Source organism: Anabrus simplex, chromosome 12 (genome assembly GCF_040414725.1).
Source record: "Anabrus simplex isolate iqAnaSimp1 chromosome 12, ASM4041472v1, whole genome shotgun sequence".
Classification (NCBI taxonomy): domain Eukaryota; kingdom Metazoa; phylum Arthropoda; class Insecta; order Orthoptera; family Tettigoniidae; genus Anabrus; species Anabrus simplex.
In genome coordinates this window covers 84,079,125-84,103,081 of record NC_090276.1, presented here as the reverse complement: position 1 = coordinate 84,103,081, position 23,957 = coordinate 84,079,125, and the positions used below count along the sequence as shown (strand labels likewise).

Here is a 23,957-nt window from a genome sequence, read left to right as displayed (position 1 = left end):
CAATGAGCGGAGGACTTCCGGTCACTGGCGTAAAAAAACTGAGATGGCAGGATTTGCAAACAAATGTTTCAAGTTCACCACAAAAATAAGCAAAAATTGGGAGAAATAATAGAATAATCGGGAGGCGAGAAAAACTGTGGAAAATCGGGAGTCTGCCGCCTAAATAGGGAAAGTTGGTAGGTATGCTTGTGTATACATATTTATATTGTATAAAATCACCATACGATTAAATTAAATTAAATATAACTCTGTAAAAGTTTAAGCCATGTCTAAGACCTTAGTCAAACTTAGGGAATAAAGAGTGTGTACCCTCATTGGCATTGTGGTGACTACGACTACCTTTAAAATCTATCTCTTAATTTTGTAACTTAATACTTTCTCTCCATCTAGCCTCTGTAACATCGGGCCATGAGCCAACATAGGGTTTTAATGATGTTCTGGTGAATTTCAAAGGAGTGCAAATGTTTGCCTCCTAACATCTTGACTTTTGGCCAATGATATTAATCTTTTATTTTTTCACTGAGGCCATGTAGAATGGGTACTTATTACCCCTGTTAAAGTTAACTACTATTATTCAATTTCCTATGTAAAATCGACTGCTTAGCAAATAACACAATGAATACTGTTTGTGATTTGTAAAACATAGACTGTGCTTTAAGAGGCCTGGATCTTGTAAATTTTGGAGAATAGTCTCCCACAGAGTAATTGTGTGGAGCAATGACGATGGAGCTCAGTCTCTTTGAGGGTTTAGTGGAGCTCTTGTAAAACTGTAACTTGGGAGCTTCAAGCTCATTTCTTAAATCTTAGTTGTTCCAGGCTTTTCTAATATTGTTTTTCGAACTCACAAGTTAACCTTTGTACTATTACTACTTGTTATTCACCTCCATGCTCCACGGTATTTCCGTAACAATTTCCATTATTTTGACAATCAAGACCCTCAGTCCATTATTGGACATGGCACTGCTGTGCTCACCAGCGAGTAACTCAGGGTTCAAACTGTAGTGTTAATCCACCCTATAAAAATCACACTACCTCAGGCAGGTTTGCACCAGTGATCTTGGAATCCACTGACTGACATTCTACCACTGATCTACAGAGAGAGCTAGTGAACAGGGTTAGGGGTGTACAATCTAATTAAGCTACTTACTTGTTTTCTACTTTGACACATGGGACCAGTTGATCAACTGTTCTTTCTTCTACTTTTATTTCATGCTTGATGTCTGCAGTAGGCTATAAACAAGAGAAGTAATTTAAGAAAAGTAAAGAGGTAACATGAAATTAATATATAAACAGGAAACAGCTGATAAAGTAAAAATCACAATTCCACAATAGAAATACCATTATCTTCCAATGTGTAAAAATTGTCACAGCCCCCTTTTGTTACTCCATACACATTACCAAACAACAGAGATAACACAGAGAAAAATGCAAATGAGAGTTCATGATAACACAAGGTGATAAAATACAAGATAGCAGAGTCTAGAACAAAAGGAGCAATCATCATCATCATCCTCCTAAACCATCTCCAGTTTCCCGGGTGTGGTATATGAGCCTCCTCCATCTCATCCTGTCCTTGTACCATTCTTCCTCCACCAACTTGTCCCAATCATGACCTCTCACCAGTACATCGCTCTTAACTAAATCTATCCATTTCCTTCGTGGCCTTCTCACGGGTCATCTTCCTCCTACCTTTCTATCAAATTCCTTCCTTGCAGTTCTGTTTACTGGCATCCTCTTCAATGTGGTGGAAAATTATTCAGGACTGATAAATCGTCGATCGGAGCAAACAAGAAACTGTTCGAAGTTGGACTCCTTCTGTCCTAGGTAATATACAAATCCAACTAACCTAACCTTACTACCGGCAAAGGAAAGAAGGAGATAAGACTTAAACATGGTAAGATAAGGGTGCATTCTGCCCAAAGGCAGGTCTGAACCTCCACAGAGGTATGCCTAAGCTGGTGTTTATGTGCACTTAAACATGAGTTTATTAAAAACAAAAGGTTCTAATGAAAGATAACTAAATTCATAACAAAAGAACACAGATCATAAATTCTTTTGGAGAGTACTCACAAATGACTGCATGTGAAGGGTGTCAATATATCACCTTCCTAGCAACCCTCATGAGATAATAGAATTGGTGTACTTCAGTGCCAGGGAGGAAACTTCACGCACAACATCCCATTTACCTCAGAGATGATATATTTCAATATTAATAACTGATTTAGAAGTAATATATAATGCACCGCAGAGAAGATACAGACCCTAGAAAAAAAAGCTCCTCAATAAAGACTAGAGACAGGAATTTGCCTATTTAATTCCTGTGTTCAGAAATGTAGGCTTTTGAGATATAAATCAGTTTTAGTTTCTTTTTAGCTATATTTTGTTGGTTTTATTGTGCCTATAAATGCATATTTCAGGGGTTTGTGCCTATTTGGAGTATAATTGCCTATTTGATGACTTTTGATTCTATTTAGAAAAGCCGATTTCTTTCCAATGCATTATATTGTACCTAGTGTGCTCGACAGAATTATCTTCTCTTTTCTCAATATCTGTTTATCCCACAAACAAAAATGGGAATTCTCAGAAGTCACCAGAAATAGTTATGGGGAAATTTCCATCAGGAGAAACATGGAACAATTTGACCTCAAAGCCTTTAACCCCTCCAACCTCCTGAGAACCAGCCAACGTCGAACTATGTTGCACAACCCATATGCCCTGTACCTCCCTTTCGATGCGAACTGTTTTACACGTACGCTTTATGTTCAGAACGTGTTGTGATTTATTGTGAAGTGGAAGCACAGGGAATCCCAATTTCATTCCAGGTGGAAAGGTAGTCTGTCAAGCTTGCTGTAAGGAGGTAAAAGTAAAAGTAAACTCGTGTCCTCATCCCGAGGTGGTGCAGCTCTTTTCAGGCACACCCCCATTGGAGGTGAGCTGCATGTACCATTTGGACCACATACCAGCCCTCCTGCCAGTCTTAAATTTCTGGCAGTACCGGGAATCGAACCCAGGCCTCCGAGGACGGCAGCTAATAACACTAACCGTTACGCTACGAAGGCGGACGCTGTAAGGAGGTAATTTCATGTGTTCCTTTTGTCTTTTTCGTGATTGAGAACTATGATTGCATTTCATTGCAGCTTATATAGGCTTATTAATTTATGTATTATAGCAAGTAGTTTTGTTGCTATGCTGTATTAGTTGTGAACTTTCAATAATTTATATTGCTAAAATGTAAATAATCATTAAATTATTAGCGAGGAATTAGAACGCCGGTGGTCTCTTGTCACAGAATAGATGAAAAGTAAATCAGTATTTTGAACTGTGAATCATTTCCTATGAACTGAAATGCTATTTTTAAAACTCCCTTTAAAAAATAGTGAATTCTATTTTATTCTGTTAAGCCTTCGCGATCCAAATAGCCCAGCTAGGATGATGCCACAGCGTTTTAAAAGGTTGGCAAGACTATCTTTACAAGACCAGGCCAGCGGAAAGATCGTTGGTCTGGATCGGTGAGGTCTTGTTAGAAACCGTTTTGCTTGGCGGGGAGGAGGAAGCAAAGAGAGTCTGAGGGGCGTAAGCTCCCAGGTTAACAAGCCTCTAGAGTCTTGCTAAATTGTGACATAAATAAGGTTATGCGCACATGTCACGACAATTTCAAATAACGTGGTTTTTTAATTTTCAACGTGGGTGGCAGCCTTGAGGGCACACATGATGTATGATCCATTGTAGGCAACAGAAAATAGTCTTCATGACAGCTGACCTGCCTGACCAATGCCAGCAAACAGAAACAAATAAAATGTTCACAAATCTGAAACGATACAGCCAAATTATAACTGAAAATCCTTGAGGACATATTTCCATCTAAATGACTAATTACCTTGTTCCTACTTTAAAGTTTTGTACTTCCAAAAAGATCATCTCGAAGTCTTCTTTTTATGAAATAAATGCTTGATATATACTAAGCATTATTGCCAATTATCCCAACTGTAGAAATTTAAGATATAGGGAGAATGTAATTTATGTCAGTTTTATTATTTTTCAGATCAAATGTGAGAATAATACCTCAAAGATCAACTTAGAAATACTGTGATGCATCTGATACAAGTACAGAAATCTATATCAACCCAGCCTTTCTACCAATCCACTTTAGGCAGCGACCAACAACCATTTTCTTCAGACCTATTCACTGCAATGTTGGGAGCTAATATGACCCTGCATAAAACGGAGCATCTTCAAATTTCAACAAGCTGCCGGGAGCAATCACCAAGTTGGAGAAGAGTGGCATGCCCCTGGTAGTCATTTAGGATTGTGGAATAAGTCAGGGGAAGTTTTGATAGAACCTCTGGGAAAGCAGCCGCTGTTAGCGAAATAAAACCAGATGAAGTGAGTTCATTGAAGTTTTGTCCAATCACTCCATATGATGTTGAGAGATCTTTCTCCCAGTACAAAAACATTATGCATGAGAGGAGAACAAGATTGTTACTGGAAAACATTGAAACGCTTGTAAATTCCTTTTGTAGCAATTGAAAGTGTTATTAAATTATCAGTAATTTTTTCATGCCTATTTTACACGTTAGTGCCTATTTAAATCCCTATTTTGGCTCATTTAAGAGCCTATATGCCTGCCTATTTTAACTGTTTTTAGTGCCTATAATTCTTGTCTCTAATAATGATTTAAGGCAAAAAAGAAAAAGAAAATATGACAAAACTGCATCACATGTGGACGGGTGTTACATGAAAGGACAAAAGGTAAGGATTCGTGCAGAAAAATAAAATGGCTATCTCCAAAAGAGCCCAAAAGTAAAAGGATAAAGTTACCACTATGCCGCACAATGGCAGGACATAAATGGGATGTAAGGATGGGTCAGTAGAATAAAAAATTTAACCCGAGTAAAATAAAAACTAAAGGTGAAATAATTTGTTTTTCTTCATTGTGTACCAAAATAAGATCCATTCCACTCAACCGCACAATAAACATGCAAAATCGGGCATCTTACAGATTCAAAGCGCCATGTAGAAATGCATGAAAAGGCAAAGTGAACTGGTATAACAATACCGGGAAAGTACCATAGATTGGCCCAAATTACCAGAATAGATATGTACAAAATCATGATGTATAAAAACACCACAACGTCTCAAGAAAACAGCTTTGTTGATAAATGACACGTAGGCATTTAAAAGCAGACTTAGAGACCTTAAGACAGGCCGAGCATAAAACATCGATGAAATCCCCGACAAGATATCCAAAATACCAAGCATGTATAAACGGAGTTGTCAATCACACCAACAAAATTGGAATAGACCGTATTGTGCCACAACATTGAAGTGATACATACAAATAAGGTGGAAATAAAGGTAAGAAACACATACATGTGACGAGACATCAAAAATAGACAAAACCCAAGCAAAGGGTGAAATAATATGGCAACACCTTCAAAGCGTAACATTCGGCCGAACGGTAACCAAACTGCAACCGATAAGGCAGGGGAAAAAAGCATAGAATTAATAATCAAGGTAAATTGGACATAGTCACAAACTTAGCGAGTAAAGATAAGGATTCTGTGCGAATCTCCAACATAATATCTGCTAAATCTTTTATAAATATTATAATACGGTAAGAAGCCATGCAATGTGTTTCTGGACTCAATTTTGCTTTTCTCCAAATTCAAACAAAAAATCACTATGGGACTTAGAATGAAGGCGGTAGAAAAGCCAAAGGTATGAGAGGGGATCCTATTGCCATCTTGTAACAATATGATAAACCATGAAGTGCAAGACTGCCAGTACAGAAACACAGTAAAGGATTTCATAACATAAATTAAACATACGTGAAACTGAAGGTAAACACAGACAGAGAAGCAGGAACATCTCAAGATAGAAGAATGAAAAGGGAGAAATATATGCCATAATTATATCGAGAGATGGAAACATGAAAAGGAACACATCACAAGATAAAGATAACAAGGAAGAGAGATCAATAGAAAAGGGAGAACAAGAGAGGACAATCTCCACACCTCTCTTTCTGTTCATTTCATTCCCTTGACTGTCCCATCACTGTGTTCATGCGTTCCCTTCCATTACTCAAGTCCCCAAAGAGGATTCTTATAGGTGAGCAGACATAAGTTGGTTCTCATCCCAATGAAACTCTCCATGTCAAGTTCAGTTTAGAAATGGTCAATCATTTGACTGTATCTTACAAATCATTATCAATTATTCACCTTGTCCAGCTGCAACTGAGTGCAGATGTCATTGGTACCTTTCCATTCTCCTGCATCCAACCACCATTGTTTGTCCTGAGCTGTGTTCCAATCCAGGTTTCTTCAAATTATACTATTCTTAGTTTTTTTAACCACCTTAGACAAGGTCTCGCTCTAACCTTTGTTTCATTTGAGTCTCCATCATCTGCTTTGGTATCCATACCTCCTCCATCCTCTTAATATGTTCAAACCTTCTAAGTTTATCCTCCTCACTCTCTGATGACTTCACTGGTAGTTCCTTCTTTCACATCAGGGTTCTCACACTCTGGTGGAATGCATTTTCTTTTTGAATCCCTTTACTGATCTCCATGTCCAGCCCTGCCTCAGTTTGCTTTCCACATACCTGAAGCTCTCCATGATTTCCGTGTCCCTTTAAATTTATAATTCTTTTGCCTTCACTCTAACTCTTATCAACAGCATTGCCTTACTCCTTTCCACAATGATTTTCATTCCATCTTCTTCTTCTTTTCCTACCGCTTTTCTCACACCTGTGGGGTTGCGGGTGTGAACTGCGTAGCACATGTGGATTTGGCCCTGTTTTACGGCCGAATGCCCTTCCTGATGCCAACCCTATATGGAGGGATGTAATCACTATTGCATGTTTTTGTGGTGGTTGGTAGCGAAGTGTGTTGTGTGAATATGAAGAGGAGATTGTTGGGACAGACACCAACACCCAGTCCCCGAGCCAGAATTAATCAGAAGCGATTAAAATCCCCGACCCGGCCGGAAATAGAACCCGGGACCCTCTGAACCGTAGGCAGTACGCTGACCATTCAGTCAACGAGTCGGACAATGATTTTCATTCCATAATTTTCAATAATCTCACTTAATATGTCGAGTTGTCTGTCTTCAAACACCTTCAGGCCCCCTGTCACAGTATTTTCACTTTGTCTTCTTAACAATTTCGTCCATAAACATTATGATTAAAAGATGTGAAAGTACACTTCCTTGTTTCATTACAAAAGCACTTTGTTCTCCCCACATGTGTCTGGATACTGCTGGAACAATTTTTCTACATTGCTTGCACACATTCTATCAGTTGTTTTCCAAATCCTTTCCATGATCATACTTAACATATCTTTGCTCTGATTACATTATCATGGGGATTTTTCAAACAAGGAATGTCATCAGCATATCTCCCCCATATTCTCACTGATTTTCTATTACTGCTTCAAACTGAAGATGGAGTCTAGTGTTGATATTCTATTCCAAAAACCATATACGTACACAGCTGTTCTTGTAATTGTCCATTCACCTCTCTTCTTATTCTCTTTTCTAGTACCAACTCAAATATTTTTGCTGCTTGATATACGATTGTGACACATCAATAACTATTCCATATCTTCTTGTTCCCCTTCTTACATTTTAGGTGTTGCTACTCCTTTACTCCAGTTACTTGAAACCAATTTTTCTTTCCCAATTCATCTCAATAACCAATTGTCACTGTAGACCAACAGGTCCTACCGCATTTATAATTTTCACAGACTTCAATTCCCAATATCCCACACAGCCACTGTTGATCAACAAGTCATACTGCTTTTATAATTCCCCAGACGTTTCCCTCTTTCATTCACTTGACCGCAGATTCTTCTTCTTCACTTTTGGATTTTGTCTCCTCACACTTTGCATCTATCACCTTGTCACATAGAGGAGGATTTATTCCATCTAGTCCTGTTCTCCTCTTACTGTGTTATTATCCTTTCTTCCTCCTTTTCCACCTGCTTTCTATAGACCCTTTCTTCTCTCTTCCTTGTTACAAGTCCACAAAGAATCCTTTCGTCACTATCCACATTCCGTTTCAGCTTTCCGGCTTTTCTCTACTTACTACTTTGTTATTCCTTCTTCTCATTTCCTGAACCTTTCTTCTCCTTCCAGTTTATCCCAGTTTCACAACTGCCATGCTTTCTTATTTCTCCATTACTGTATAATTTAAATATGGGGTCTCTTTATCTTTCATTCTATCAACTACTCTGCCATAGGCTCTCTCTGCATGGCCTACAAATTCCTTCTTGAACATGTCCCATTCGACTTCCACACCCTCCAGCTCAATTCTGGGTATGTGTTGTTTCAGTTCATTTTGGAATTCTTTCACTTCCATCTATATACTAAGAGTTTACTAAAATGAGCTCTGTGAAGTCCATTCACTTGTTCTACTGGACTGATTTGCTTTATTCTCTAAAGAATGACATGCTGGTGAATCAACAGGCATTGAGTTGAGTCAGCTTTTAGTCATCATAAAATAAATCACTGATTGACCACTCTAATAACAGCAGTTCAGTGTTTACCCTAGCAAGCAACACGTTCTGTACTTAGCAGGTTGCATACAGTTAAGGAGCAATATCTTCACGTAAAGGAACTGGTGCAGCTAAACAATTAAAAATGATGGCGACTACAAGCAATCCGGCACTTTAAACTAACCTTGGTACGCATATTACTTAATAATATCTGGAGAGAAATACTGTAAGTTGCTTTACGTCGCACCAACACAGATAGGTCTTATGGCAACAATGGGATAGGAAAGGGCAAGGAGTGGGAAGGAAGCGGCCATGGCCTTAAGGTACAGCCCCAGCATTTGCCTGGTGTGAAAATGAGAAACCATGGAAAACCATCTTCAGGGCTGCCAACAGTGGGGTTCGAACCCACTATCTCCCAAATACTGGATACTGGCTGCAATAAAGCGACTGCCGCTATCGAGCTCAGTAATCCATAGTTTTCAGGTTTGCTGAAATAAACAGTGGCATTGTGGATGACAGGTCTGAGTTCAGCCATTATCTCTATGGGAGGTGAGAAGGGGTGAAAAAGAAAATGTCCTAAATGACCAAGGTATGTTCCGCTGGCCCTGCGGTGTAGGGATAGCATGTCTGCCTCCAACCTGGAGTCCCTGAGTTCTATGGAACAGTACCATGTGAGTCAATCAGCAAGCTGTTACAGTGTACGGCGATGGTGTTATTCATTACAACATGGTTCAGAGACAACGTCTGGATGACTTCACATGGGGAAGAATCATCGGGAAATTAGAAGAAAGATGAAGTGTGACTAGTGTAGCCCAGGAGTTTGGTATTGCTCACAGCATTGGTTCACGTGCATGGAGAGTGTTCTGAACCACAGGCAGTGCTGCCTGAAGGAGGGGAAGGTGTTGACCACAGTCAACTACAGCAGCAGATGACCGCTACAGTGTGCAACAGGCAAGAAGAGACTCACTTCAAACAGCAGGTGCAATTGCAACCATATTTAACAGGACTACAAGGAACCCAATTTCGCACTCCACAGAAGCACGGCGACTGCTCTGTTATCTCGACGACCCTTATGTTGTGTTCCATTGACACCCGCACATCAGCGGCACCGTTTGCAATGGTGCCAAGACATCAGGAGCACACCGACGAAGAGTGGGGTCGCGTGATCTTCTCAGATGAGAGCAGATTCAATTGAAGTAGTAACTGCAGATGTACCCTAATTTCGTGAGAGGTGTAAACATGTAGTGCACCAGGAATATTGCCGAACGTGATAATTTTGGTGATCCGAGTGTTATGGCGTGCGGAGGCATAATGTTGCGTGGGCGTATCGACATCCGAATTTCTGAACGGGGTATACTCACCAGTTATTGTGACAGTGTACTCCTGCCCTACGTGAGTCTTTTCAGGGGTACATCCAGCTCTGATTTCAGTTTTATGCATGACAATGCATGAGTGCATCGAACAGAGCAGGTGGAGGAGCTCTTGGAACGAGAGGATATTCAGCCAATGAGCTGGTCTGACCACTGCCCCAACTCAAATCCCAACCAGCACGTGTGGGACATGTTGGGCAGACATATTGCAACATGTCCACATTCACCAACGACCATCCAGCAGTTGTCAACTGCGCCGGTTGAGAAATGGAATGCCCTACCAAAAAACTGCTTACCAATCTTGTGGCCAGCATGAAACACATTGCAGAGCATGTATCCCTGTCTGTGGTGACCACACACCCGTTTAAGAAAAATGTACCTTCTTTTGTGATGTCCAGGGGACCATCATGAGCCGCAGTGACTTACGTGCAATTTACTGTCTGTCTACAAAAGTGCCATTTCTGTTCGTCTCATTGCATATTCTTTTCAGTTGCCTACTGTAGCGGTTCTACATATGTTTCATCGAGCTATGTTACTTGGCAGTGAAAGTTACTTTCGTCCTTAAGTTTTGCACAGCAGTCTTATTATTATTAGCGTATGACAAGGACATTATATACATAGTACAAAATATGTACACAATAACAAGAAACACTGATTCACTTCAGGTATTAGTGTTATCTGTTATCGTATCTGAATGTCCAACTTCTGAATCCAAAAGTAGTGCTTCCACTGTTGAAGATAGGAAGTCTTCCAATCTACCTAGATAAGCCCGTAGTTGACACTCACTTATAATGTGGGGTATGGTCTGGTGATCCACATTCTGGAGATGGTACAGATTTCCACTTGTAGAGAGAATCCCTGCACCTTCCACAACCTGTCCTGATCCTGTTCGGTCTGGACCAAGTTGCACAGCAGTGTATGTACAATACTAAGCTTTTAGCAACTCTTGAAATATATCAGACCTACAAAGTAACAGGTCAGAATTTTTGGGGTATATTTTAAATGTCAAGTTGTCATTATTAATAGTTTTATGGTTTTCAAAATACCAAGATATCAGAATTTAGTGCAACAAGAGGCCACTTACTTGCTAGTAAATCTACTGATATGAGGCTGGTATATCTGAACACCACCAGGATGATTAGGGACTGAATGTGCCAAATTGAAATCAGAATATAATCCTCCTACTATCTGAACTACTCAGACTGGTACTTTTTCTGTCAAGCTACTTAACTACTCAGAGGATTACAAAGGACAGTGCTGAATGCACCAACAGAACAAAGAAGGATGAAGAGAGCCCATTTCTTCTTCAAAATCTTACCAGTGTATTCAGCATTCAGACATGATATGTATAATAAGAGATGCAGAAATTCCACATTTCCACCATTAATGTAATCATATAAATAATTTTATATCAATTTGAGAAGAGTATTTTAGAAAATATGCTACTCCATTTTATGAAGAACAGATACACAAGTAGAGTTATGCAACTAGTCAAACTCTAACGGTTAAATTCTAATCAATATAAAATTATCTGGAATGATACTTACAAGTGAAGTATTTCCTGTTTCCTCAAGGCCAACTGGTTCCTCTTTGACAGTTACTTGCAAGTCCATTTCACAAAGCGTATGTAGTTCTAGATGGAGCAGGCGATGAAAACTATTTCCTCTGAAACAAGACCCAGAAACATATTATTTTTAATGGTTCTGTTTGTGTCATCAGTCAACGCTGTAGGCTCAGATGACTGTTGATATTGTGCTCATAGCAAGAGGACACCCAGATCTGCATGGAAACTGAATCCCATGGATGTACACATTCATTGGGTAACATCCCATATCCGTTAGCTGGGATTGATTTGCAGCCCCATAGTAAAGAGCCAACAACTACGCCGCTTACTTCATGCTTGATACACCTGGCTATAAAGTGTCTCCACATCACCATATCAAGTACTCTAATCTAGACTATGCTGCTTTCCTATTGCTAGATACACTTGGGTGTGCATCTCTCCACATCACCATATAATGTACTACACTATACTCTAATCTTATCTAATTTTTGTGCACTTGAAGACGGGCACCCACCTCAAGAAACAAAAGCAGGATTGGAAGAGAAAGCCTCTTTCAGACAGACTCCACAAAATATACCTTGACTCCTTACCATGGGAATGCTATCAGAGAAGACTGCCATTGTATGATTAAGATCAGGAAGGCTATCTGAGCTGTAACATGTCAAGAAATAACCTCAGATGGTGGGCCATATCATTATTTATGCCAAAAGGACCTAATTCTTGGTGCTCATGCCAACGAACCATAGTGGAAGGGAAGGTTCAGGCTTTCAAACACCAGAATAACACACCCCTTGTACTGCAGGCATACCACCTCGCACATTTAAAATAAGCACCCTTTTGAAGGCTATCTATAACATAAACTCTGAAACTGATAGTGGAAGGAATATGTATGTTTCTTGACAGAGGTCTCTAATGCAGAAAATTAAGGTTTCCAAGGGTCCAACTCAATACAATAATATTTTATTGTGAGTCAATCACATGTCATAAGGGTACTAGTTTCGGCATCGTCAGCCCTAGATGTAAAGTAAACAATTCTATACACACACACCTAAAGCAACCTAAAACACATTTTAAAACGCATTATAAAACACATCACTAGCAACTACAATGAAGCATGAAATGAGTTTAAATTATGGTACTATTGAAATGCTGCGGTATAAAACTTAATAAAATGTTGACAATTCCGTTGTAAGGTTATTATGTAATGTCGTCTATATGAGTTGGCACTTGTTCACTTGAATTAGGTGGTTCCAAAGAAGTTTAATGGGTCATATGAAGATCGAAGTAAGACTTGAGATTGAGATTCCCACTTCAATTTGAAACCTGAGGAAGAAAATATTCATTACATTTGAGTCTGTATGTCCCAGATTTGGAGTAAATGTTGGGAGTATTAATTGAAGCAGAGTTGTGTAAAATTTCAAAGGTTCTGATCTTAGTTCCGAATAAAATTCATACAGTGTTTCCGGAAAATGTTTGTGATTTTATGGACGTCATTATCAGTAAAAGTAGATGAAATGCAAGCTTTTGATTTTTCTTTCATGAGAGTGGACTTGGGCCGGTGCCTGCATTTGTTGATATTTGTTCTATGAGTGGTCTGTTGTACCCATTGAACTTGGCAATTGCCCTTATGGTATCACGTTCATTATTAAGGTCTTTCTTTGTCATGAGTATCACGAAAGCCTGTTAGACCATACTATTAGATGCTGCACGTTTATGCATTAAGGAATGTTCCAAGTCATCCATAATACAAATTCAGTAACTCCATATTCATCGTACCGTACCCCGTCTGAACTCACATAAAACTACACCACCGTTACATTCCAAACCTGATTAAGAATTTATATACCGATTTATTGCACGCGGTAATGGGTAGGAATATATATATATTTTCAATATAAATAAATATGTATGTATGTTTAGTCATCAGCCCAAAGGCTGGTTCGATCCTCAACAGCTCTGCCATGAGCTGTCATAAATAGCCTAGACATCACTGAAGAGGTGTACTAGGGAAATGAAGAGTGAGGTATTTCCCGTTGCTTTCCTCATCGAGCCAGAAGTTGCTATTACATATCAGTCTGCCAAGCCCACTGAAATGTATGCACCAACTGATCCTATGAGCAACAGTTTCGCACCATTCATAGGAGGGACTGGCTGCATAAGGAATGGCATTACTAGCATCACTCATACCTCGGTCACTTTCATCTTGTCAAAGCCAATTATAAGACAGAGACAGACAGATCAATGAAAGTAACAAAATTGCTCTAGCCTATACCAGAAGACACAGAGCACTGTAAACACTAGGTCCCGCCAGCAAAGGCACTATGTACAATATTAATTAGGTGGGAATATCCAATTTTATTGTAGACTACTCATGATGGACAAAGACATTGAGAATTCACAGACACAGCAGGCTCATTCGTTAGTGCTCAAGAAGGAAACAAACATGATGAAGCGGACAACACAATACTTGGCAGTCACTGAGAGCCCCATAACTGCATTAACATGAATATCTTCCCTAGTTCTAATTTTGAATAGCACTCCCATTCGTTGGTGCTAGCCCTGGACCTCAGGAAGGAAACATAAGATAGCATGAAGAAGCGGAGTGCCACAGAATAGAGTCGTGTCTAAAATGAAAGAGTCCCCGTAGGTACATATGCATATTTCTCTAGTAATAATGGTATTTATTAATTTACTACTAATTTTACTGTTGATTTGTGTGAAAGCAAGTGATTTCCTCCATTTAGGACAATAATTACAACCAGGCGAGCTGCCCGATCGGTTAGAGGCGCGTGGATTGCATCCAGGAGATAGTGGGTTCGAATTTCACTGTCGGCAGCCCTGAAGATGGTTTTCCGTGGTTTCCCATTTTCACACCAGGCAAATGCTGGGGCTGCACCTTAATTAAGGCCATGGCTGCTTACTTACAACTCCTAGGCCTTTCCCATTACAATGTCGCCATAAGACCTATCTGTGTCCGTGCAACTAGGGGACCCGGTAGGGTCTATATTATTCTATAATGTTAAATTTACTGTTTTTAGGTACATTTATCTCAGAAATGGTTCATACTAAAGGCTTCATTTTTTTCTCATGCTTTCTTTATACCTTCTTGCGTGTTTTAACACACGGGTTTATTCATTAGAGATATTCACCCAATTTTTAATTTTTTTATTCAGTGCAACATTTTTTGGAAAGGAATTGCTCACTTTTTAGCCCTTCGTTTCTGTACTAAACACTTCTCTCCAAAAACGTTGTGTTAAAGTGTGCATATTATGACTTTATGTAATATCTGAAAGTTTCAAGATTGTATACTAAATAGTTTGAGAAAATGTTCCTTTTGTTCAGAAAAAAAGTGAACATGCAGAAACAAGCTTTCAAAGTTTTTCAATGTAATCCTGCCCCATCATCAGGGTTGTCTTGCATCTCATCCTCTAGTCTTCTTCTCACAGCTCTCTTAGTTTGTCTTGACAGTTTTTTACAGTCCTTTTCTTCACCTTCAGCCTTCCTTTTCTGTTCACAATCAATTTTCTTCATCCTTGTTATCATGTGATACCCTGGAGGGATACCCAATTTTTCTAAGGTTTTACACTTTATGATGTTACCTTCATTATATGTAGCCACAGTATCGTACACTCCAAAATGCAAGGTATTGACCTCTACAAAAACTCTCTTGGGAGTTTGGGTCCAAATCAAATTATTAAAACACTCGTTGGGGTTCTGGGTTCGTCCATGAAGGCACTTTTCAAGAATCTGTGGCTCTACTAGATCTCAAAACACTGGTCTTATTGCTTCCAATACAGCATAAGGAAGACTATGCTTGTGATCGTATGGTTTACCTGCAACGCCACTGGGCAGGAATATGAGGAGGGAGCCAAGGAAACATGTATTGTCGTTGTCAACGAGATCTCCCGGCAGATAAAGTTACCGCGCCCATGCAGTGTTGTCTTGGAAATGCAATACAAAGCACTTATAATTAAGATATGACCATGAATGATAGCTCTAATAAAAGAAGAAAGTCTCTAGATTTTTATGGAATGAAAAAGTAAAAATTCCATTTTTTGCCAAATTTCACCCACAAAGCCACTAGCAAAAAAGCAAAATAACAATGAAACTTCACTGTTCATTCATAGGACAAAATTACAAGGAAAATTCATTAATACGATTTGTCCACATAAGTGAAAAACTACCAAGAGCACTTCATTCACATTTTCTGTCAATACTTCACCCAGTGATAGCAATTAACCTGTGAGTTGACCAAATGCTTGCCTATTTCGAGCTCCATCAGTCAAATGTATTAACTTTGATATTAATTATTGCTGTCATTTTATCTTTAAAGTACGGCTCTTGAGAGAACCTTTTCTAATTCCAGGATGATACATAGCCTATGTTACCTGAAATTATTCTATCTTTCAAATCGCGAAACTGGTCCCATAGTTTCTGAGGTTACCTGTTACATATAAGCAAACTCACATTCTCTCTTCATATAATCAATCAATCAATACTGATCTCCATTTACAGCAGTCGCCCAGCTGGCACATTCCCTATCTGTTCTTCTCGTAGCCTTTTCTTATATGTTTGCAAAGAAATTTGAAATTTATTGAACATCTCCCATGGTAAGTTTTTCCAATTCCTAACTGCCCTTCCTGTGAACGAATATTTACCCTAATTTGTCCTCTTGAATTCCAACTTTATTTTCATATTGTGATCTCTCTTACTTTTAAAGACACCACTTAAACCTATTTGTTCTCTGATGTCATTCCATGCCATCTCTCGACTGACAGCTCAGAACATACCGCTCACTGCAAGAAATTAGCTTCATTTCCCGTATCAGATCTTATTTACACTAAATCAATTAAAAGTAAATATCCACCTTTTTGATACTTATATTTGCTTCAAGCAAATTAGTTATGGTTTGTTTCTTGGGAACATCATCTGCTATGATACAATGCATAGGTGAAATTACGAAGCATATTTTTTTTCTTAAAAACATCATAAAAATAACTTGTTATGCTTAAAAATTATATGGATATAAAAAAACGAAAATAATTAAAATTAGTGACAAGGGTAAAATGGAGCAATGAAAGGGGAAGGGAAATGGATCTACTTTCTTCGAACATATTATTAAACAATTTCTATTCACTTGAACAGATGTTAAAATTTTTTTGGTTTCCAACACTTTTGTTCACTGTGATGTGTATGTTTCCTAATTGTTTATTATTTAAAAAGTTTATAAAAAATACTTTTTGCTTGTCAATTGTCCATTTTTATTAAAAAACTGCTACCTTCAGCTGCTCTTCTCCGAGGTGAATGTTGTCGTTTGTTTTAACAATCCCCATATATATGCAGTAATGAATCTGTTCAGAAAATATAACTATAATATTGCGTACTCAAGTCGTAATAATACTTGTTGCCGAGGTTGGTGGACCAGCAGAGGTGAAAGAAGGTGCCAAAGTTAATTTAAAACTGTAACAAAGGTTATACTTTTTTCTTTTTAAAAATGTCACAATCAGCGAATAACAATGTAACAGGTACCAGTAGCAATAAACAGGTCTAGTAAAGACAAGATTGGTGGTATAAACAAAACTTGGGCTTCAAGTCCTCACTTAACAATTCCTGAGCTACACACTTAGCTTTACAAAGATCACCACTTCATGGAAGGGCACAACATCCCTCAATATATGGAGCACTTGCTTCCAATTTTCTAACGTCAGGCCTCCCACAGGCACTTTACAACACTAGAAAAGAACTGACACGCTCTCAGTTTTTCAAGCCTATTCAAGGCAATATCAGACCTTACAATTACTTGCCATCAAGGCACAACTTAAAAATGAAACAGGGGTATCTCGTACCCAACCTACATGGCCTTCATGTAAAAGAAATAACAGTTAAATAAATGGCCCAAAAACAAAATGAAAGGAGGCGAATACTTGCACTCCTCGATGTGACTTCTTAAAACCTAACGGGCACTAGGCGATGAAACAGGGGCTATTCCCAAACTATGGAGGTGACACGTATGAGGAAATTTAAAATATTATGGAAGGGAGAAAATCAGTTACAAAACATAGTCACCTCAAACCAAAACGAAGGGGAGCTCAAGAGGGAAAATCACTCCCTATCCCTGAATTACAGTTACAGATTTTATGAAATTTTCACATTAGCCGGCAGAACTTACATTTTAGAGAAGAAGTTTCGGACTTATCCCTCGGGTTAAACTGCGGAGCTAGCAAGAAATAAAAATGTTACCTTGCTGAAGAACTGCTGCGTGATGAAAGAGGCACCTCCCGCCTCCTGTTTCACATACACACACTTAGTTAGATGTTGATCCAATGGCCAAGAGACGTGAAAATCCGCAGTTTATAAACCCTTGGGGAAAGTTCGAGACCTTTCATGAATAATTAAGCCACACCTCTCAATTTTAATGGTAGATGAAAAAGTTACACACAAAATCGAAGAATAAGCCTGTGATAGGCTGAAAATTAATTACAGAAATTAGGGATTGGCTGAATTTAAAACTGGCAGAAAGAAAACATCAATATTGCCAACCCAAAATTGAATGAACATAATTTAGTAAAGAACAAACTTATGCATACAAACCTTCTCAAAAAGGTTCTTTCACTTTGCACCAGGGTGCATGATCATAGTTTTTGTAGTCAGATCTGTTGCAGAAAGTCCAAACTTCTTAATAAATGGTAAACAAAACATGTAGAATTTTATACAGTACTGGGAACTTCACAATCACAAAATTAAGGTAGTGGCATCTTCTGAGTAAAAGCTTAAATAGGTCTTGTTTCAAGTTCAGTGCTTCTCCTGTAGAGGAGGTTTTATTGGCGCAAGATTTAAATGTGCGGCATTGAGGTGTAACTCCCGGTACAATACTCATTAAAATATTTCAACTACCATAGCATTAATTCCATAGGTAAGGACAATCATTCAGATTCAGGGGTATACAAATTAAACTGTCACCAATGCAAAAAAATCTTACGTAGGACAGACTAGACACAGTTTTACAGTGAGTTAACTTGAGGAGAACAATAAAACTTTGATTTACACCTATTCAATACATTAAAATCAATTATAAAATTAGGATCTCATCCTTATTTTATTGCTTAATTGTTAAAACATAGGACACGTTTCGTTCATACTTTGAACATCTTCAGCTATAAATATTCTTATAAGGTTAAATCAGTAACATTTTTCTAGAACTTACACTTATGGTTTGCCGTTAACAAACTTATCCAAAATAAAATTTAAAAAACCCATTAAATATAAAGTTTTTATATATTACGTCGTCTTACTGAAATTAATATGACGGTATAAGTCCAGGATCCGCTGGCACGGGCGAGCATGGGCTCTGCGGCCACTGCTTGTCCGTCTATATGACGCCATATATGACGTGTTCGGCGAGTTGATGTTTGCAAACATGGCGGATAATTCGAAGGGACCTGTAGTGGCCGCTAAATACATGAATGAATGGTCTGATATATTTGGGTTTTTGAGACTGTGCAACACAATTGACAGGCATGGGGTTGCACTTGTTGGTTTGTGAAACAGATATTAACAGCCCGATATGATAGGGCTGGCTTGAATTCGCGAAAACTTTACGAGTATTAAGCAGGTCGGGGTAGTGGCAAAACCATTGGTCTGTGGACAAGCAAAGGGGGTCTGGGGGCGTAAGCCCCCATGTTAGGGCCGCGAAGCGGCCAACAGGCCTCTGGCATCCCTTACGAAAGCAATTGTGATCCATCGAAAAACCACTGGTAGTGACAGGTTAGGTTGTGATCCACCGAAAAGCACTGGTAGTGACAGGTAAGGTTAGGTTAGGTTTGGTTAGGTGCGACAGCATTACTAAATGAGCGGAGTGATCCACCAAAAACCACTGATAGTGACAGGTTAGGTTAGGTGGCATTTATTTATGAACAACACAGGCGATTAGCCCCAATACATGTTCACAATAGAGCACAATACTAACTAACTACTACTATCCGGCCATGTCATCACCCTTGATGAGAGAAAGGCCACCCTCCCGTCGAAGACATGGCCGGCCCTCTCCCTGGGGTCTAACTATGGACCCCCATAATCCTCACAGATGACAATGTGATTCCCTCTCACCAATCCAATGTGGCCCATCCACTTCACTGGCGCCGCTCCCTTCTCCTATTCCTCTATTCCCATCTTATCTTCTTAACTCTAATCTGCGTGGGCCCCTCCCACCCCTTCTTCATTTGGAATGGGCCCACCCCCACTCCGTCTTTATACATGACTAGGGAGAGAAAACCACATGCCATCCTGCACTCCTTTGGGCGCGCCATGGAGTCTATCAGATGCTCCGGAAACGTGCCTTCAAATATAGGTCACCACGGCAGCCATCCTTTTTTCCCCATGGCACGTCCATACTTCCCTCCTAAAAAAATACTCAATTCCTAAGCCACCCTACACTATCACGTCAAATAAATAATTAGATGAATAAATAAATAAATAACTAAATATAAAATACCCCCTACCCACATATAAAATAATAATAGTGATGTCAATAATAATAATAATAATAATAATAATAATAATAAAATAATGGTAATAATTATAATAATAAAGTAATAATAATAATAATATTAATAATCAACTGGCCAATGGTAGATTCCCTCTATGAACCGTTTGCCTTACTTACAGTAAATAATAAACTTAAAATATCACATATGCGATCTCGGAGCAAGACTACACCTTCCACCAACTGTCCTTGTTTACTCAGCACATTCCCACACCGCCAATGTTTTTCTGCTTGACCTACTCTGCTTAGGTGTGCTCAGGCCAACCATGCCTATGTTTACCTTACACCTCACCTGTCGCAACTTATTCTTGCTTAACCATGCTTGAACCACTTCAGGACCGCAAAACCACAATTTGCTTACTCTCACACATACACATAGACCGCTATGCACTACTTCTCTAATTACAATCTAATTAACAGACATACTTCTACTCTCTCCACATTTTAACAATGAATACCCCATAATACCTATTCCACTCTCACATATACATATAGGTCCCTATGCACTACTTCTCTGAAATACACTATAATTAAAAGACATACCTCTATCATTTCTCCCTCTCCACATTTTAGCAATAAATACCTCATACACCCCTCCGTCTCCACAATTTCGCCACAAATAGATTTATATATTACAACAATACATATTCAGCACTTATGTCTCCTACAATGTAATCTAAACCAAAACAGACAAAATATCACTACTTCTCAGCACTGAATAATCCTCATACCCTACACAAATGCTACATCAATAATAACTAAATTTAACTACCCAGCCAACTTTTCTTACCCTACACAAGTACTCTATATACCAATGTCCAAACCCTACCAACCATTCTCGCTTCTCATCTCTACTTTCAGTAACCAAACCACCTACTACTGTTTTTTTACTTCTAGTAACTACCCCCCCTCTCATATCCACTTGTACCCCACATTTCTGTCAGATCTCTGTTCCTGTATCTGGCCCTACTCTGGTCGAGGCTCCCCAAGTTTAACCTTGCCGTTACCTTTTTACCTTGCGCTTCCCTTACTTCACTGCATACACTTCCTTTACTTCCCTCTTCACTGCAAATAGCCATATTCTCACTTTGCCTCTCTACCAGCACTTCTTCACTCCGAACACTGTTATTGGTCACTTTAGCACTTGGCACTTCTCCCTGCCTCTCTTCACACGGTACACTGTTACTTCTGGTATTTTGCCTATCATCTCCACTAATCGCTGCACAACTCTCTTTTTCTTCGGCCTGCTTTGACTTCATCCCTACGTCCATCCTCAGCACACTGTTATTTGTATTTCGCCTCACTTGCCTACAGTTTATTGCACTACTCTCCTTTTCCTCATCTTGTTTTAACTTCAATTCTAAATCCATCAATCTATCCACAGACCAGATCCTCTTCCAGCTTCTGTCTGACACCACTAGATTTTGACCTCTAATAGTTGCCTTCAGCCCCTGTTTTACAGCCAGTATCTTGTGTTTTCTGAGTATCCTCTCGTTTCTGATCGCGCCACTTCCCACGTCTCTCTTTATCCATATTTTCTCCCTCTGTACGTTTCCCGCATTTGTTAACACAACATCCGCCATCAACGTTGAAAACAATTGTAGCTTTATAGGCCTGTTGCCTCTAGTTCTCCCCACTCTCTGCACATCGTCAATATCTACTTCACTAAAATTTATTTTCATTTTCCCCTGTATTAGATCCACTACTTTATAAGTTGTAAGTACTTTGCCTTCTCTCGACTCCTCAGGCACTCCATAAATAAACAAGCACTTCTTCCTTCTGTATAAAGTATTTGCTTCCACTTCTGCTTTCAGCTTGTAATTCTCCTCTTCAAGTCGTCCTACTTTTTCCCTTAATGCTACCACTTCCTCGGTGTTATTTCTCGCCTGTGCAGCCATGTCGTCCGTTTTTTCTCTTATCCATACTTCCATTTTTTCAATCTTACTGGTTTGTTCTTCAATCATCTCTTTTATTTGCCCGAAAGGGCAAACTTCTGTCAACACCTCTCTTACAGCTCTTTTGATTGCATCCATATTTTCCCTTTCCTCATTTCTACTAGATGACGGGCCTGGGTTCAACTCGACCCCCCCAATACATAGTAAAATTATAATCACTGCTGCCGATAACAATAGTTCTCCTTTCCTCTCCATATCCATTTTACACCCACCTGGCTTCTTTTCTTCTTTCTTCATTTTCCTCTGCCATCTTCCTATCGTCACTCTGTACTGGTTAGGTTAGGTGCAACAGCATTGCTAATTGAGCGACTGTTGTTGAAAGTACAGTTCTGGTCAGTATGTCACTAATTCGAAAACAACAATACTATACATTGGAAGTATATGGAAATCACTAAGAGAGGATATGAATTTATGAGTACTCACCATAAGTGTAGGAACTGTTGCGACAGGAGTGGCACAAGATGGAATTGTTGTCCTGCGTAGTAGTACTCTCTGAAGTGCAAATACAGGTGGAGTACCGAACAGGAGATTGAATTGTTTTCAGTAGTTGTACTTCCTGTTGAAAACAATAATTGGTATGATGAGCCAGGACTGGGTAGAATGTTGAGTTCTTTCTTGGTAGTTGTACTTCCTCTTAAAACAGTAATCAGCACCATCACAGAGCTGGACAGACGACAGGAGTGCTTGTTTCTAGTTGTACTTCCTCTTAAAACAGTAATCAGCACCATCACAGAGCTGGACAGACGACAGGAGTGCTTGTTTCTGGTTGTACTTCCTCTTAAAACAATAATCACCACCAGCACAGAGCTGGACAGATGACAGGAGTGTTTGTTTCTAGTTATACTTCCTCTTAAAACAATAATCACCAATATCAGAGAGCTGAACGCATGAGTGGAATGTTTTAGTGTAGATGTACTTGCTGTTAAAACATCACTGAATCACACATATATTCCATAATTTAACACGTTTCAAGCTTATTGATTCATTTCACAATCATAGGAAAGTGCTGTTATTTTACAAATGGAACCTATAAAGACCAACATTCGACATATATAAAAAATAGGCAAATTATGGAAATATAACGCAAGAATCAAGGCCAACATGTTTCTGTGTCACCAAACACACTGACTATATTACTAGACATTCATGTGCTTTTAGTAAATGATAAGCATTCAATTTATTAGATATTTATGTTTTATACAATACATAATCAACATAATATGAAACTTGTAATTTTATGCAAGAAGGAAATGACATTTAATCATTAGATTTAAAAGCCAACTATACAAGGCATATTTATATGTTATCAATATCTGATGTTATATAAGACAAATTGTTATAATATTTTACCACATAACAACGCAAGATCCAAAGCATAAGTATTTTAGACTTTAAAGTACAATGATTAGACTTTAAAATATATTAGTGTGTTTATGTAAAATATTTTATAGAGATCAACCCGCATTTATATTTTGCCTAAAATAATATCACTCCAGCAATAAGGTATAAAGATGTAACATGATATTTTTATTATAATTATCACGCAAGTTTTATTTATCAAATTTTACTGATAGTCTATTCACGATTGTACATAAGTATAAAAGGGATTCGATTCAACAGAATAAGCAACAATACCTAAGATAAATGCTTAATCAACCCAAGGATGCATTCTGTCAGCCCAAGGGCATGTATATAATAGACAAAGTTTTGTAATTTTAATTTTTAATTTTAACACAACGCTTAGAAATTTGTAAGTTTTTAAGATAAGTTTTCACTGAAAATTATGAAACAATATATCATGAAGGTTTTTCAGAGGTATAAGATAGAAATGCAAAGGTGATTCTGATATAGCTGAAGATGACCTATGAAGGGTCGAAACCGGTCCTAGATTGTAATACTTTACAAGAAAATAAATGTATTGATTAGGTGGAATTTTTCTTTCCTTTTATGAAGATTGGTAAATGTCAATACGGAAAATGAAATTCATAAATCAAGCTGAGTTTAGGCGTGACTAGTATTCTTTTCGTCCATAAAA

The 23,957-nt window shown here is 38.6% G+C and overlaps 1 long non-coding RNA gene across 1 annotated transcript; it reads right to left on the bottom strand.

The window, feature by feature from the left end:
- Positions 1 to 1,144: 1,144 nt before the first annotated feature.
- On the bottom strand, positions 1,145 to 22,473 carry LOC137502836 (uncharacterized). The gene is made up of 3 exons (XR_011018877.1): positions 22,346 to 22,473; positions 11,409 to 11,526; positions 1,145 to 1,230 (listed from the first exon to the last, which is right to left on the bottom strand). It is a non-coding gene; the product is annotated as an uncharacterized lncRNA (long non-coding RNA).
- Between the last annotated feature and the right edge of the window lie 1,484 nt (positions 22,474 to 23,957).